Here is a 15,615-nt window from a genome sequence, read left to right on the forward strand (position 1 = left end):
ATATCATTTCTGCTTCCCTGGTCGGTCCCCAATGCATACGTCATTTGTCATTCATTCCTCCTCACCAATCTCTCTGTGTCCAAAACCTGCCTGTCCATCACTTCAAGATTCACTTCAAATACCACTTCTCATAAACCACTTCCTGAGTGACACAGCCGCTTCTTCCTTCAAAACATCAAAATATTTTGCCACATATCTTTTAAAAGTTACATTATAGACTTTTAGGCTAAACTATTATACAAGTTATATTATCAATACAACCTCTGGTGCATCTTTCTTTCATAATGATCTATAAATTCTTATTCTTCTGGAGTTGTGCTTATGTAGTCGCAATTGAATCTCCAAATCTCATCAGGGTTTTAACTACAGAAGGATCTGAAAAACTGCTTGGTATTCAAAAGAGTAAATGAATTATCCATACCACCAATCCCTTTTTAATAACATGGGCAAGCAAGAACTAACGCTACTGTGTATGGCATTTTCTCACTTATATGGAGATTATTTCTAAGCCACCTTACCTTTCAATTCTTTTCCCTTAAATAAGAGCCTCTCCAGTCTGAATCCAACACTATTTATTCTTATCTTATACATGGTTCTAGTAAAACTCATTAGTTGGCTCCCTAACCTATAGAAAAACAGAAAAAGCTAACTGTACAGAGCATGCAAGATAACTGGTAGAGTAAAATATGCTAAAAGCAAGAAATAATAGCAGACAATGAAAGAGAAAATGTATGAAAATCAGATTACACAAATTGAAAGGATACCAGTTTGAGGCCATTTAGTATATACAAGTAAATGATCTCACCTCAATAAATTCTAAAGGAATTACAGTCCATCCAATAAACTGTCCTGAATTACCAATATTAAGTAATGTTACATATTTTAGAATAATCTTCTTTTGAAAGAACTTTTAAAACAAAAACAAAGAATGTAAAAGCTATTGGGATTTCATCATTTAAAAATCCCATAGCAGCACCCATTCTCAGAAAAAAAAGGAATTTTTGTTTTTATTTTGTCATGCATTTATTCAACAAATGTGTAATGAGTGTCAACTATGATTCAGGTACTCTTCTCTAGTGTTTGTGTACTTTTGCTCCAGGGAAATCATCAGATTTGGGAGAAGTGGGACCATAAAAAAAAATCACACCTTTTAAAATATCTCATAAAGAAAGCAGAAAAGAAAGTCATTATAAATCAGCACCACATTGGTTTCCTACCAAGAAGCAAGTAAAGGCAGCCAACAAAATCGGACGGAGTTCATTGTTGCCGGCTTCTTCCAGGGCGAAATAAACTGTCAGCTGGAATGAAGCTTCTCGCCTCCCCACACAACCGTTGCCTCATTTCTCTGCCAAACACCTCTTCACTGCAGGGAAGGTCCCAGGAGATGCTAAAGGTGTTACAACCCTGCTCAGTTTGCTTGGAAGAAAAATGTGGCAAAAAAACATTTGTAAGAAATATTTGTTTTTTATCATCACAGCTCCCAAAACACATAAGGAGGCAACTGTGGCCCTTTAAAATTTTTTCCCGTAGTTCACAACTAAAATTTAAAACTCACATGCGTTTGAGAAAGGATTGAATGAGATCATGGAAATAAAGCACTCAGCACAGCTCCTGGCACACAAGAAGCATTGGATCAATATTAGTGATAATGATTAGCAAGAGGTCCTAAAAGCCTGGCAAGTTGTATAAATTAGCCTCATTAAGTGTTATCTGGGGCAAAAATTTGAGTCTTTGGCTGTTTTTCCTTAGTCACCCAAAACGCTCTGGGGCCATCACTGGAAGATAAAATAATTTTACATCAAGCCAGGTTTGGCTGGAGATGGGCAGGATTAGAAATGCTGCCTGCGGGGATGTTTTGAGGATAGACTCAAGGCATATCTACAGCACCTTTACCCCATCTTGTTCCCCATGACTGGCCCTTCTACCTACTGACGTGTCCTGCTGAGGGCAAGGTACCAGAATGGGTCCTGGAACAAAATTATACACTGATTATATGATTGGATTTGGGGCTTTGATTTTTAAAGGACGTTAATAAAACTAGTGTAACTGAAAAACTAAATGGTGTGTGTAAGCATGTTTGGAGAGGTTGTTTTAGTTCAGAAAATAATAAAAGTAGCTTAAGTGAACTAAGTACTAATTATGTTGCAGGTACTCTGCTAAGCACTTTATAAACGTATTTAATCCTAAAAAAAGTTCTACATCCTTATGCCAATAGCACAAATGAGGAAACAGGGTTAGAGATGTGAACAAATTTTACCATATCTCAGGGAGATTAAGTACATTTCCCTGCCCAGGTTGTTGTAGTCTAAAACCCACATGTTTATCACTGTATGCTAATAAAATAATACAATTTAAAAGGTCACACATTTGTTCACTGATTCAATACATTTATTGAACTATTCCTTCATAGGAAGCACCGTGAAATGGAACATGCAGAGATAAATAAAATATTGAGGGTCACTTCTTACAATCGAGGGAAAGCAATATGGAACAATGGTTAAGCTTGCCCAAGCTCAAACTTGACTCTACAGTTGACTAACTCTGTGACCTTGGCCTCAGTTTTCTCTTCTGTAAAATGGTGATTATAACAGCACCTACCTCTTAAACTTGTTCTGAGGCTTTGATAAGTTAATGCTTGTAAAGTTTACATTATCAGGAGGCATGTATGAGCCCACTTATGCATGTGTCAGTAAAGACTTCAGGGAGAAGTTCTACTTTCAGAGAGAAGAGTTAGGTGCCATTTAGACTTTTAGACCAGCAAGAAGAAATTGATCTCGGGTATTATTAAATTTGCCTTTCACATGCTCACCCTTTAGGAGAGCAGATTTCAGAAAATGGTACCTAAAATCTCATAAAGAAAGAGCTCTAGGTCCAATGTCTTGGGGGATGGATTACATAAAACACCTACACAAGAACTGTAAAATTTCCAGCTGAATTGAATTGAGCAACAGTGCATACATATCCATTGATTACTTAGTGTATTTGGAAAAAATACTGATACCGTTTGAGAAAAAGAAAAGGAAAGTGGTTTTGCCTATTTAACCTGCTTCTTTTGTTGTTTTGCTGGACAATACGATGGGAAAGAAAGGCTATGAATGACTCATCAATGAAACTAAATTGTGTCCTCGTTTGTTCTAGGAACCTACATGAGATCAGAACAATTTGTTTCTTCACCTTAGAAATAAATTCTTCCATTTTCCTTCATTCTCTGTTTGAGGTTTTAAATATGTCAAACCCAGTCATCATTCTACCTTAGCTCTTTCAGTAACTTCCTGCTGCACTTGGCATACAATCCAAACCCCTTACCTCTGCTTTGAAGGCCACTTTGATCTAGTCCCTGCTTCTCTTAGGACCTCATTCCCAGCCCTTCTTTCCCTCTCACCAGGCCCCTGCCACTTCAACCATGTCCAGAATGATCCTGGCTCCTTCTCAGTCTTTTTTCTAGCTCAAACATCACTTTCTCAGAGATGTTACCCCGACTACTCTACTTAAAACCGCCCCTCCCCAACAGCCTCCAACTAGTTGTTGTTGTCATTATTTTCATCTCAGCCTCTATTTCCCCTTATTTCTTATCCTGAAATTATTAGTATTTTGTCTGTTTACTTATTTGTTATCTGTTTATGTGTATACATATATGCTAAGTCACTTCAGTCATGTCCAACTCTGTGCGACCCCATAGACGGCAGCCCACCAGGCTCCTCTGTCCCTGGGATTCTCCAGGCAAGCACACTGGAGTGGGTTGCCATTTCCTTCTCCAATAAGAAGGAATATACATATATATACATGTATACATATATACATATATATACATGTATACATATATATATACACATGTATACATACACATATATATTTTTCCTTTGGTATCTTTCTCAAACTATTCATAGTAATGTTAACATCAAGGAATCACCTCAATCACATCTGCTTTCCAAGGCAATTTTGGACAATTTCTAAGTATATGTATATACACACTTATATATACACACATATTTTGCACACATATAAATTTATATTTCAATATTCTAAATATATAGTCGATATCCTAATATACATGTACACATACATAGGCATATATGTATGTGTATAAGTGTATGTGGAGAAGGCAATGGCACCCCACTCCAGTACTCTTGCCTGGAAAATCCCATGGGCAGAGGAGCCTGGTGGGCTGCAATCTGTGGGGTTGCGAAGAGTCGGACATGACTGAGTGACTTCACTTTCACTTTTCACTTTCATGCATTGGAGAAGGAAATGGCAACCCACTCCGGTGTTCTTGCCTGAAGAATCCCAGGGACGGGGAGCCTGGTGGGCTGCCGTCTATGGGGTCACACAGAGTCGGACACGACTGAAGTGACTTAGCAGCATAAGTGTATGTATATATAATGAATTGGTTATTTCATTATTTTATATTTGTTTTGTTGTTGTTGTTCAGTCACTCAGTCATGGCCGACTCTTTATGACCACATGGACTATAATCTGCCAGGCTTCTCTGTCCAAGGGGCTTTTCAGGCAAGAATACTGGAGTGGGTTGCCATTTCCTTCTCCAAGTGTCCTTCTCGATCCAGGGATTGAACCTGAGTTTGTAATTCATTTACTTATCCATTTCCATCTATTTCTTTTTACTCTATGTGGATAAATAATACTAACATCTTTACATTTATTCATTCATCATTTACTCATGATGCTATTTGCCTCATTTAGGCAGATGCTCTTTGCTGGGTACCCAGGATACAGCAGTGAGAAAAATAAAGGTCCCTGCCCTTGTGGATTTTACTCTAGTGGAAGTACACTAATCACTAAACAATAGATAATATACTAAATAGCATGTGGAAGCCAACAAGGTGATAACTATTATGGACTAAAGAAAAAGTTGAGCAGGGTAAGTAAGATCAGGAATGCCAGGAGTATGGACAGGAAGCAGGATGAGGGGCAATTTTATAATGATATAAAAGCAGTCAATGAACTTCCCTGACGGTCTAGTGGCTAGGACTTCCAATACATGGGGCCTGGGTTCAATCCTTGATCAGGGAACTAGATCCCACATGACACACTATGAGTTCGAGTGCCGCAACTAAGGCCCAGAGCAGCCAAATAAAGAAATAAGATAAATAGTTTACAAACAAAAAATAAAACAGTCAAAATATCCTTCACTGACCAGACACTGAGCAAAGGCTTCAAGGAGATGAAGAAGCTAGCCATGTAGTTATCTGGGACCCTGAGTCAAAGAGGAAACAGAATGGAAATCATAGGAGGTCTTGCAAGGTATCTTAAAGACTGGCTTATAAGCTGAGAAAAATAAAGGGTGGTTATTTATGCTGGTCCGTCTTATGGGTACTTTTTAGATATTAACTTACTTAGTTTTCACAACAACCCAATGAGTAATCTACTTTGTTTATCTCATTTTATATGGAGAAGTTATATATCTTGTCCTGTATTACACAGATGGAGCCAGAATTTGAACCTATGTAAAATGACTGTGGACTCTTAGAATACACTGCTTCTCAGTATAGAAAATTTTAATCTAGCAATTCCCAGACTTCAGTACAGAGGCCCTAGGTACCTGCTACTTTAACAAACTATCCAGATGATTCAGATGTAGATGGTCCACGCTCCACAATTTATCACTGGTTTAATTCCTCCATCTGAAAACTTTATAAATGTTTTAAAGTTAATTATCATATTTATTTCCTGGCGTTTACCAAGCATTTATCTCCAGTGATGGCCAAACTGGGAAAGATTTTCTTAGACCGGCTGAAGTACCTACTTGGTATATTCCCACTTTTTATCTGGCTTTATCTGTTGTGGTTGTTGTTGTTGTTCAGTTGCTCAGTTGTGTCCGACTCTTTGTGACCCCATGGCTTGCAGCACGCCAGGCTTTCCTGTCCTTCACTGTCTCCCAGAGTTTGCTCAAACTCAAGTCCGTTGAGTGAGTAATGCCATCCAACCATCTCATCCTCTGTTGTCCCCTTCTCCTCCTACCTTCAATCTTCCCCAGCATCAGGGTCTTTTCCAATAAGTGAGCTCTTCCCATCATGTGGCCAAAGTATTGGAGCTTCAGCTTCAGCATGGTTTTATCTGAGTTTCATCAAAGGGGAAAGGCTGGGACTTCCCTGGTGATCCATTGGTTAAGACTTCACTTTCCAAACCAGAGTGTGCAGCTTTGATCCCTGGTAGGGGAGCTAAAGCGGAGAAGGCAATGGCACCCCACTCCAGTACTCTTGCCTGGAAAATCCCATGGGTGGAGGAGCCTGGTAGGCTGCAGTCCATGGGGTTGCTAAGAGTCAGACATGACTGAGCGACTTTACTTTTCACTTTCATGCATTGGAGAAGGAAATGGCAACCCACTCCAGTGTTCTTGCCTGGAGAATCCCAGGGACGGGGGAGCCTGGTGGGCTGCCGTCTATGGGGTCTCACAGAGTCGGACACAATTGAAGTGACTTAGCAGTAGCAGTAGCAAGGGAGCTAAAAATCTCACGTCTCCCAGCCAAACACAAAATCAAAACACAAAACAGAAACAATATTGTAGCAAACTTAATACAGACTTTTAAAAAAGATGAGGGAAAGGTTTTGGAGTAAATGTAGTGCTGAGTTAAGAGGGAGGAATAGATAAAGAAGGCCTTTTAGGAGACACATATTAAGAGCCATGGACTTAATATATTTAATCTTACATTAACTTCTATAATTAAATATATAGATATAAGTGTAGATATAAATATAGATGTCTGTCTAACTAGGAGATGGCTAGAACAGACTTTTTTTACCATTTCACAGATGACAAAACTAAGTCTGGGCAGGCTAAACAATCAGTATTTAGAATTCAAATCCAACTCTGACTTCAAAGCCAGCCAGCTTTTCATTACTCACTTTATCCATTCAGGGCCCAACCCTGTCATTGTCTTACACTGGAACTGGAAAATGGAAGTATAATCTTCCAGAAAAGTGATCTTCAGTATGTATTACACTCAGAAGTGTCCATCATTTCTATAAGCTGAATGAAATCCTATATCTATTTCAGTGACAGCCAAGCTTCTTCAATGGGCACTAAATTAGCTCAAAAGAAGAAAGCAGAAAATATGCACTCATAATACAACAATCCAAATTCAAGCTACATATTTTATTCCTTTATTTCTTTGTAGAAGATTATGGTGGTTAATAGGGACCTCCCTGCGGTTCAGATGGTAAAGAATCTGCCTGCAATGCAGGAGAACAGGGTTTGATCCCTAGGTTGGGAAGATCCTCTACAGAAGGGAATGGCTACCCACTCCAGTATTTTTGTCTGGAGAATCCCATGGACAGAGGAGTCTGGCAGGCTAGTTCATGGGGTCACAAAGAGTCAGACACAACTGAGCAACTAACACATACTACTATGGTGATTAATGGTGCTATAGAGCTTCCTTTAGGAAGAGCTTCCTTCCTTTATATATATATTTATTTTTATATATATATATATATATATATATATATAAAAATCTCTTTTCATTTACCAAACAATAAATGTCAATATGCCTAATCCAAGTGTCTGTTTACTCCTCCCACCCCAAAACCTGGATCCAGAAGGGGAAAACAGTTGCAGGTTGTGAGAATGTGGCAACATCACATCCGTAAGGACACAGAAGGTGTCTTTATGGATCTGCCTCCTAGTCCTGAGCTCACTTGTGATTCTCACTGAGGTCAAGAAGGCTGCCAGGTACCTGGATTTTAGGACATTCCTCGTGCCATGACATATGTGTGGATGCCTGCATGCAACTAAGAGTACGGTTCTACTCTTAGCTTCCCATGGGGCCTCTAAGTCATCACTCTACAGGCACAGACTCATAGAACACCATGCCTTGGAGAGCACCTCATCCAAATTCCTCATTCTAGAGGTGAGAAAAAGGACTCTCAGAGAAGGAAAAGCCACTGACCAGTACCAGGGTTGGTGGACTGAATGATCAAGGGGGAAAAAACACAACCTTGGAGTTAGAAAGCTAGAGTCCAAGTCCCAGCTCCACTCTTCACTGGCTGTGTGACCTCCACAAATATTCAGCCTCTCAAACTCAGGATGTTAAATGATGCTGAAAACATTTACTTTGGTTACCTCAGATTATTGTAAGAAAAATAAATTTTGTCTGCATTGTATATAATAACAAGCATTTTGAGGGCTTAAAATTCTACAAAAACCAAAAAATGTTAATTTCAACCTAGGCCTTCTAGTTTCTAATACAGTATAAATGTGGGCATGCACGTGAATATCACTGCAGTTGTTAATTCTAATAAAGGTTAAAATTCCTACACACCATGATCTTAACAAATGTTTTGGCATCTGACTGACATTGACCAAAAGCTAAATGAAATGTGTTTATTATCCCTTTCACAGATGATGAGAATAAAGTAGAGACAGACCATATAAGTTGTTCAAGGTCAAACCCAGGGAAGATGGTCTGATGGTAAAGCCCATAATCTTACACAACCATAATTTTAGGTCACCATAGCATCTAACCAAAACTGGCTTAAAGAAGGAACTGTGATATCTATGAAGAGAACATTTTCAGCTATCAGAGTTTATAAAATGACTGGTTCTCTTCTCTGTTGCTTTTAGCATTGATTGGGAAAAGAAGCCTGTGTAATCATAAGGGCTTACAGGCTGGACAGGAAAAAACCACAGGCATCTCCTACATATAAACTAGTCATAAAAGGTCATCCAATTATATCAAGTAAGAGCTGGACTTTTTCACTGCTCTTAGAAATCAAGACCAAAGTTCACTGCAGCTGCCCACTTCCCTGGAAACTTCCTACTTTCTTGCAGGTAATTCATTTATGTCACTTGACACGGGCCTTGCTGTCAATACATGTAAGCATGAACTTCAGAGTCATCATTCACTGTGTTTGCACAAAATGCCCTGTATTGTTGGGATTAAAATGTCTTTTTCCATGATTGAGCCAGTGACATTCAAGCTTATTAAAATTTGTGACTCCTCATCCTTTGTGTTATTTTTTTACCACAAAATTTAAAAAAATAATAATAATGTTACTTTATTAGTTTGTAGAGACAGCCTTTGCAATAATGAATGATATGATAAAGTATGGGCTTCCCTGGTGTGGCTCAGCAGTAAAGAATCTGCCTGCAATGCAAGAGACGGGGGAGACGCAGGTTCAATCCCTGGGTTGGGCAGAACCCCTGGAGGAGGAAATGGCAACCCATTCCAGTATTCTTGCCTGGGAAATCCCATGGACAGAGGACCCTGGCGGGCTACAGTCCATAGGGTCTCAAAGAATTGGACATGACTAACTGAATACATGTGATAAAGTATGAGAAAGCTAGAAAGCCAATGCTACAGTACATGACATAGTATGAACCCATCATTGCTTAAACTCTGCACATTTTGAGTACAGGACCTGCACTAGGTATGGGGCAGGATAAACCACACCCTCAGTTGTTTAGGTATTCATCAGGGACTTGTACAAGAATACTAAGGGACAAATTACTGACCAACAGTAATAAAAAGAAAATTTTTTTTAAACTTATAATTATCATAGAGACAGAAAGAATATGTTACAAGCATTTTAAAGGGTCTCCAAAACTTGGAAAAATCAAGAAAAATTTGAGTAGCAGATTTGGAAAGAAAAGTAGGGGAAAGGAGATAGTAGTTTAAGGTGGTGTGGTGTGAGCATACAGGAGGAGACATTGATAAATCTAGCTATGTGAGTCCTCAGGTCTTATGGTATAGTGTCCAATAAACACTGGAGAGTTGACCAGAGAGCTGTGTGCTCAGGCACACAGGTTCTAATCCTCACTAACTGGATAACTGTGGGCAATTCTCTAAGTTTCTCAGAGCCTCAGTTCTTTCATCTGTAAAAGCCAGACAATAATATAGATCTGAGAGTTATTTTATGCTTAAATGAAATGACAGAAGTACATGCACTGATGAATGCTGATTTCCTTTGCCCTCCTCTGTTTAACCAGAAAATAGGTTTCTTGGCATAAAACAATCAGGTTATTTCTCTTCATTTCCCTTTCAGTCTCTAGCCTTGACTTTTACAAAGAGACGTGGTGATAGAATTTCAGAGTTGAAAGGAATCTTAGAGAAAAATAACAATGCATTGCAGCAGAAGAGCCTTAAAGATTCACTAGACCAGCTCTCTCACACTTTAGGCCCAAAGGTAATGCGGCTTCCCCCAGCACAGGCAAGATAATACCAGGATCAGAAGATGAAATGGGGAGGGGTGGGTCGTGGGTCTCAATTCAGGTCCTCAGTTCTAGTCCAGAGCAGAATTTCAGGTCTTTCCTAGCTCTAAAGTGAAAGGCAAAGATGTGTCTCAGCAGTGGTGTCTGCTTTGTGCTACATGACAATGTCCTGCTATGTAACCTCTCTGAGTCTCAGTTGCCTCAAAAGTACACAGGATGACTATAAGGATTGAATGATATGATGCTGGTAAAACACTTAGTACAAGCCATATGGGGATCACTAAAAGCAGATCACTGAATGATTTAATCAAAAATCATTAAATTTTGATTTTCACAACTGAACAAATTAATAAATTAAAAGAACTGATGGCAGAAGAAAGACTTAATGTATAGTAAATACCTCTCATGAATGAGGTGCTGAGACAGACTCAAGCTTCTAGGTAGATGTCAGTGTTCCTGTTTTCTAGCTGAGGAGACTGAGGCACTCTCAGCATAATAACTTGCCTCAGGAACCTTCCAGACGCTAAGACTCCACATTGCCACAGCTGCTAGAGCTAGTCAGAACATGGTCAGACCAGAAGGAGGTCCCCTAACAACCTTGTTAATGTAAGCCATGCATGCTCACTTTCAATACAAAAAAGGAAATGAGCAGCTAACCTGATTGAATCCCTGCAAATCCCAGATACTAAATGTTCTGTAACCTTCCTGTTCTTTGGGGTTTCTATTTCTCCCACAGAACAATTTCCAAAATGGGTAGAGAGCACAGTAGGTGGCTCTCTTTAATATTTCACAGGCAAGGCAATAGTGACTCACCAGATCCTACATCTGTGTCACCAGCAAAAGCCTGACAAAGTTGAGCAACAAATGAAACTGTGTGTATGTCAAAGATAACCTTTAGCTTTTTCTTCTGCTCTTCCTCTGATTTTCTCCAGCTCCTTTCTGCTTTTCTAACCGTGCCAGGTAAGATGACGCTGACTGCCTACCTTTTGGCAAAAGCAAACATATGCTTGCAGATGCCAAAAGCAAGAAGCACAGTGTTTCTCCCCTAAATGTATTTGCCAGCCAGTCTGCTTGCTGCAAAGCAAAGAAACCTGAAGGCCTGTGGGGAGTCTCAACAGATAAATGGCCCCACTGTCTGGGGCAGAAACAGATCTGTTCATTTTCCTACATGAGCCTGCAGCCATCAGTTTCCACCGGGAAGACTGAAACCCCAGACCACTGATCAGCATCACCAGCCAGCAGTGGTCTTTCCTATAAATGCTGCCTCTGCACACTGTTCACTATATCCCACCCTTTCCATCCTTGGAATTGGATAAAAGAAGAGAAAAACGCAGTGGTCACTCATGGCATTTGTTCCTCAATCTTTTTAAGACCCTGAGTGTTAGCATGAGGACGGCAGAAAGAAGAAACCACCCAGAACAGGAAGAAAGCCATGACATAACTCTGCACTTTATGTCTTCATGGTACCCTTCTGCCTAGGAACTAAAGGTGTACTACATCAAACTCAAGTGAGCAGACAGGCTGCCCTAGAGATTCATCACTCTGAAACTTCTTCTCCTGACAGCTGTCCCACCAAACTCTACAGAGCATAGTTCTCTCAGCAAAGAACTATTCTCTTCAGGACAAAATGAATACCCTGAAGTCACCAAATAAGTAAGGTCACCCTAACAACTGAAGTAAATTGCTAACAATGTCATTGGAGAGATGACAGGAAGTGATGGGAAAAGCCCTCCACTAGAAGTCAAAAGATGTGAAGTGTATTTCTAAGACTGAAATTTACTAACCACCTGACCCTTGACAACTTCTCCTTTCTCTGACTCTCATTCAATTTTCTTCTCAATAAATTGACATCAGCTAAGAAGAGATATCATTTAATGAGCACCTACTCACTAGACTCATTTTACATTATTTGACTTATTGTACTTTTTATATGAATCCTTGGGGTAAGCATTTTTTTCACTTTAAACAGTGAGATGAATTGCTTAGTATTACCCAGCTATGTAGGAATTAGAGATGGAATTTGAATTTGATCAGAAAACTGGTTTTTTTCATACTTTATCATATCATCATTTTATACTTCCACTATTACTATGCCTATTATGTCCTTCTCTCAAGGCTATAGTAAGTAGCAATGAAGATAATACATATGGAATACACTGAAAATTGTAAAGGCATATATATATATATATATATATATAACAGTCTAGATAAGGAGAAAAGGTATAACTGAATAACCTTTCTTTGAAAAACCAGAACTAAAAGGAGTCACCTTTCAATCTCCCATCCCCTTGTTCTGACCTTATTTTGAACATTTTCCTTTTCCCTACAAGTCCCCAGTCTCTCAGGCACGCGTTCAGATGTATCCTGGGCAGCTCATCACAATGCATGCACACGGAACAGGCTGACAGAAGCAAGCATTCCCATCCTCTGCAAATTCCTGGTGTGGGAGCTACCTAAGGGGTACCGCCAAACTCTGTCCTTTCCTCCTGGTGTATCACACCCCCACCCTGCATACTTCAGTATGCAATGGACCGTGAAGCAGGCAACCAACTATAAATACTGGATGCTCAGTTCAGGGATTTATAGCACAGCCAGGAGATAATAGTATATAACTGTATGAAGTCAATCAGAATAAAATCAATTGTTACATTCCAGGTGGGGGTATATAAGGGACACTACTTCATTTTAAAATACCAGTAATGCCAACAATAAAGGATGACTAGAGAGGGCGGGCACATGTGGACGTTTGTATTTATATTAGATGTTTGTGTCCAGAGGGACTGAATTTAGGAGCACCACTGTATAATCCAAAAGAAATGCATGTAAATCTTCTTGTTTTCCTATACCAGCTGAAACGTATAAAGTTGCTTGTTTGACCTGAGACAGCAGGAATAAAAGGCTTAGAATAGTCTGCAACATAGATGAAACTTGTAACTTCTCCTCTTGTCTTTCTACCTCTCATCAAATTCAAGACCTTCTTTGCCAATAAAGGCAGCCTCAGATCAAAGTTTCACAGAACTGAGGTTTGACCTAAAAACTAGCAGGGAATCGGCATCACTGAGAAACATTCTATATTCCAAGTCAAGCATCTACGATCAAAGTCACATGCAGAGGGCATTCAGAAAACACTATAAAAGAGCTGTTTAAACTCCAAAGAAGGAAACACCACAACATTCAGATTAAAAAAAAAAAAATCACTCTATCTGAAAAATCAGCTTCCTAAAACATCCACTGTCTCAAAGGTTAACATGTAACAATATTTACAATTGCTGCCATCAATGTCAAATTGACCAGGTGCCAAGTCAGGCGCTACGATAACCATGCTGTCTGAATTACCCCGTTTCATCCTCCCAAGTGACCTAAGGACTCTTTGGGACCATTAAAATCTCCATGTTACGGCTGGACCAAAAACACAGGCACACACAAAACAAAAAACAAAACAAAACTGAGTATCAAAAAGACTGGATAACTTGCCCAAATTCACACAGTTAAAACGTGGCAGAGCTGGAGAGAAAGCCAGGTAAATCCTCCTCCTCAGCTGGTAGCAAACCTGAGATCCCTAGAGCAGAGCAGTGTTTCAGGATTTCACAACCAGGGGGTGGAGGCAAGACAAGCTGGGGACTGACTCTTAAAGGAAACGGCAGAAGTTTGCTTTTATGTTTGTGATTTTTCTGTGCAACTCAGCTGCCTCCCTCCTTCCCAGGACTTAGCAGTGAGAGTGGCTATGGTTCTGTGAGGTCAGCTAATCCTATAGGAGAAGCATCGTATTTCCCACAGGACCACTGGCCCCGCTTCCCCTGTGGCTGAAGAGAGCAGGGTACCAAACGGGGTGACTGGTGCTGGGATGTCCCTCACCTCTCCACTGACCCCACCAGGAGTCTGACAGACCCCCCTCGGCGGGGCATGTTTCTGAGAAAACAGGTCGGGAAAGAGAGAAGCCTTTACCCAGGCTGTCACAGGTCCAAGCTGGAAGCGACGTGATACCCAGTGGCAACGCTGGGATACACTGCCCCCATCTATCCTCATGGTTCACAGCAGCACTCCGGAGAAATCAAGGCGGGGATATACCAAGGTAGATCCCTCAGAGCTGGGAGAAGGGTGCAGCGACGCGCAGCCCTCCCGTAACTGTGTTACTTAAATGTTTACAAAGCAAGGATGGGACTCGGGACAGTGGGTTCGAGTCCTGACCACGGCACTAACTAGCTGTGCGACCTATTCCAGCCGCTGCCTCGCTCTATGCTTCAGTTTGCCCTTTTGTAAAACAGGGTTGAAAGAGAAGATCTGTCAGAATCCACCCTCATCACCGCACCAGACTCACCTTTCTTGGGAGGAAGAGCGGACGTGGTGAAGGCAAAGAGCGGACGTGGTGAAGGCGGCGGGAATGAGTGCAGAATCGCCCAGCACCGAATCTTTCGGAGCGCTTGGCCAAAGCCCAGCCCCGGGGACCCCAATCCGGCCAGTCTTCCCGCAATGAGCCTCTTACTTTCCGCAGCACTTTCTTTTTTCCCCCTTTGGGGCTCCTCCCCTGCCGCTGCGCGATTGGCCGCCGCCGCGCGGCTCAGGCTCCACCCGCCGCCTCGGCTCGCCAGCCACCCGCGCTCTGGGCTTCCAAGAGCCGAGGCCGCGGGGCGGCACCGAGGGCAGCCCCGCCCGCGGCGAGGAGGAGCGGCGCCCGGCCCGCGGCCCGCCAACCCGAGGCTGCGCTAGGCCCTTCGGCGCCCCGCCACCTCCTGGGCAGACTGGAGCGCTCAGAGGAGAGCGTGGGTCCCGCAGCTTGGCAAGACGCCAGGCACTTCGGGTAGATGTGCCTCTGCTCCACACAGAGACGTACACTTGGGCTCATTGCAAGATCCTGGTCTCATGGTCGAGAACGCTATCACACTGCCTCTTCCCGGCTCTGTGTATTTAACTCTCTGCTGCACCAAAGCCATGAATCTGTGCAGAATTTGCGCCCCCATCGTGTGCCAAATCCAGAGCGCTACAGGAAGAAACATACTCGACCTTGGTGGTCCGGAGCCCCCGCTCCACTGCAAGTAACAGTCATGGGAACAAACTATTGCTCATGACAGCAAAATGAAATCTGTATCTTCCACTGGCGTGTACTGGTGTGCCTAGCAAGGTGCCTGGCGCAAAGCTGGCGCTCAGTACCTGTATACTGAATTAGTGAATGAATTAAATAATCGATATAGAACCAAGCGATCTCAAAAGAATCACTCCTTTTCATTCACTCCCTTTTCTCCAGATTTCTGAAAGAGCCCTCAGCCAACTTCTCCCACTCGAGATGGTAGTCTGTGTAGTCATCCGGAGCTTTACAGTGACTGTCGACTTCTTTGTTCAAGAGCCTTCTGTTCTCTATTGCTGCTGCTGCTAAGTCGCTTTAGTCGTGTCCGACTCTGTGCGACCCCATAGACGGCAGCCCACCAGGCTCCACCGCCCCTGGGATTCTCCAGGCA

General features: G+C 41.6%; 1 protein-coding gene across 7 annotated transcripts in view; it reads right to left on the minus strand.

The window, feature by feature from the left end:
- The window catches only part of IL1RAP (interleukin 1 receptor accessory protein), a 163,646-nt gene extending 148,882 nt beyond the window's left edge, over positions 1 to 14,764 (minus strand). For 2 of the 7 annotated variants that reach the window (XM_027538397.1, XM_027538395.1), the window contains exon 1: positions 14,481 to 14,676. The gene's annotated coding sequence lies outside the window, so the exon portion shown is untranslated. Of the gene's footprint in view, positions 1 to 13,636; positions 13,718 to 14,480 lie in introns of those variants that run through there. The other 5 variants (XM_027538394.1, XM_027538392.1, XM_027538389.1 and 2 more) reach the window with 5 other exon arrangements.
- Between the last annotated feature and the right edge of the window lie 851 nt (positions 14,765 to 15,615).

This window comes from Bos indicus x Bos taurus, chromosome 1, assembly GCF_003369695.1.
Source record: "Bos indicus x Bos taurus breed Angus x Brahman F1 hybrid chromosome 1, Bos_hybrid_MaternalHap_v2.0, whole genome shotgun sequence".
Taxonomy (NCBI): Eukaryota; Metazoa; Chordata; class Mammalia; order Artiodactyla; family Bovidae; genus Bos; species Bos indicus x Bos taurus.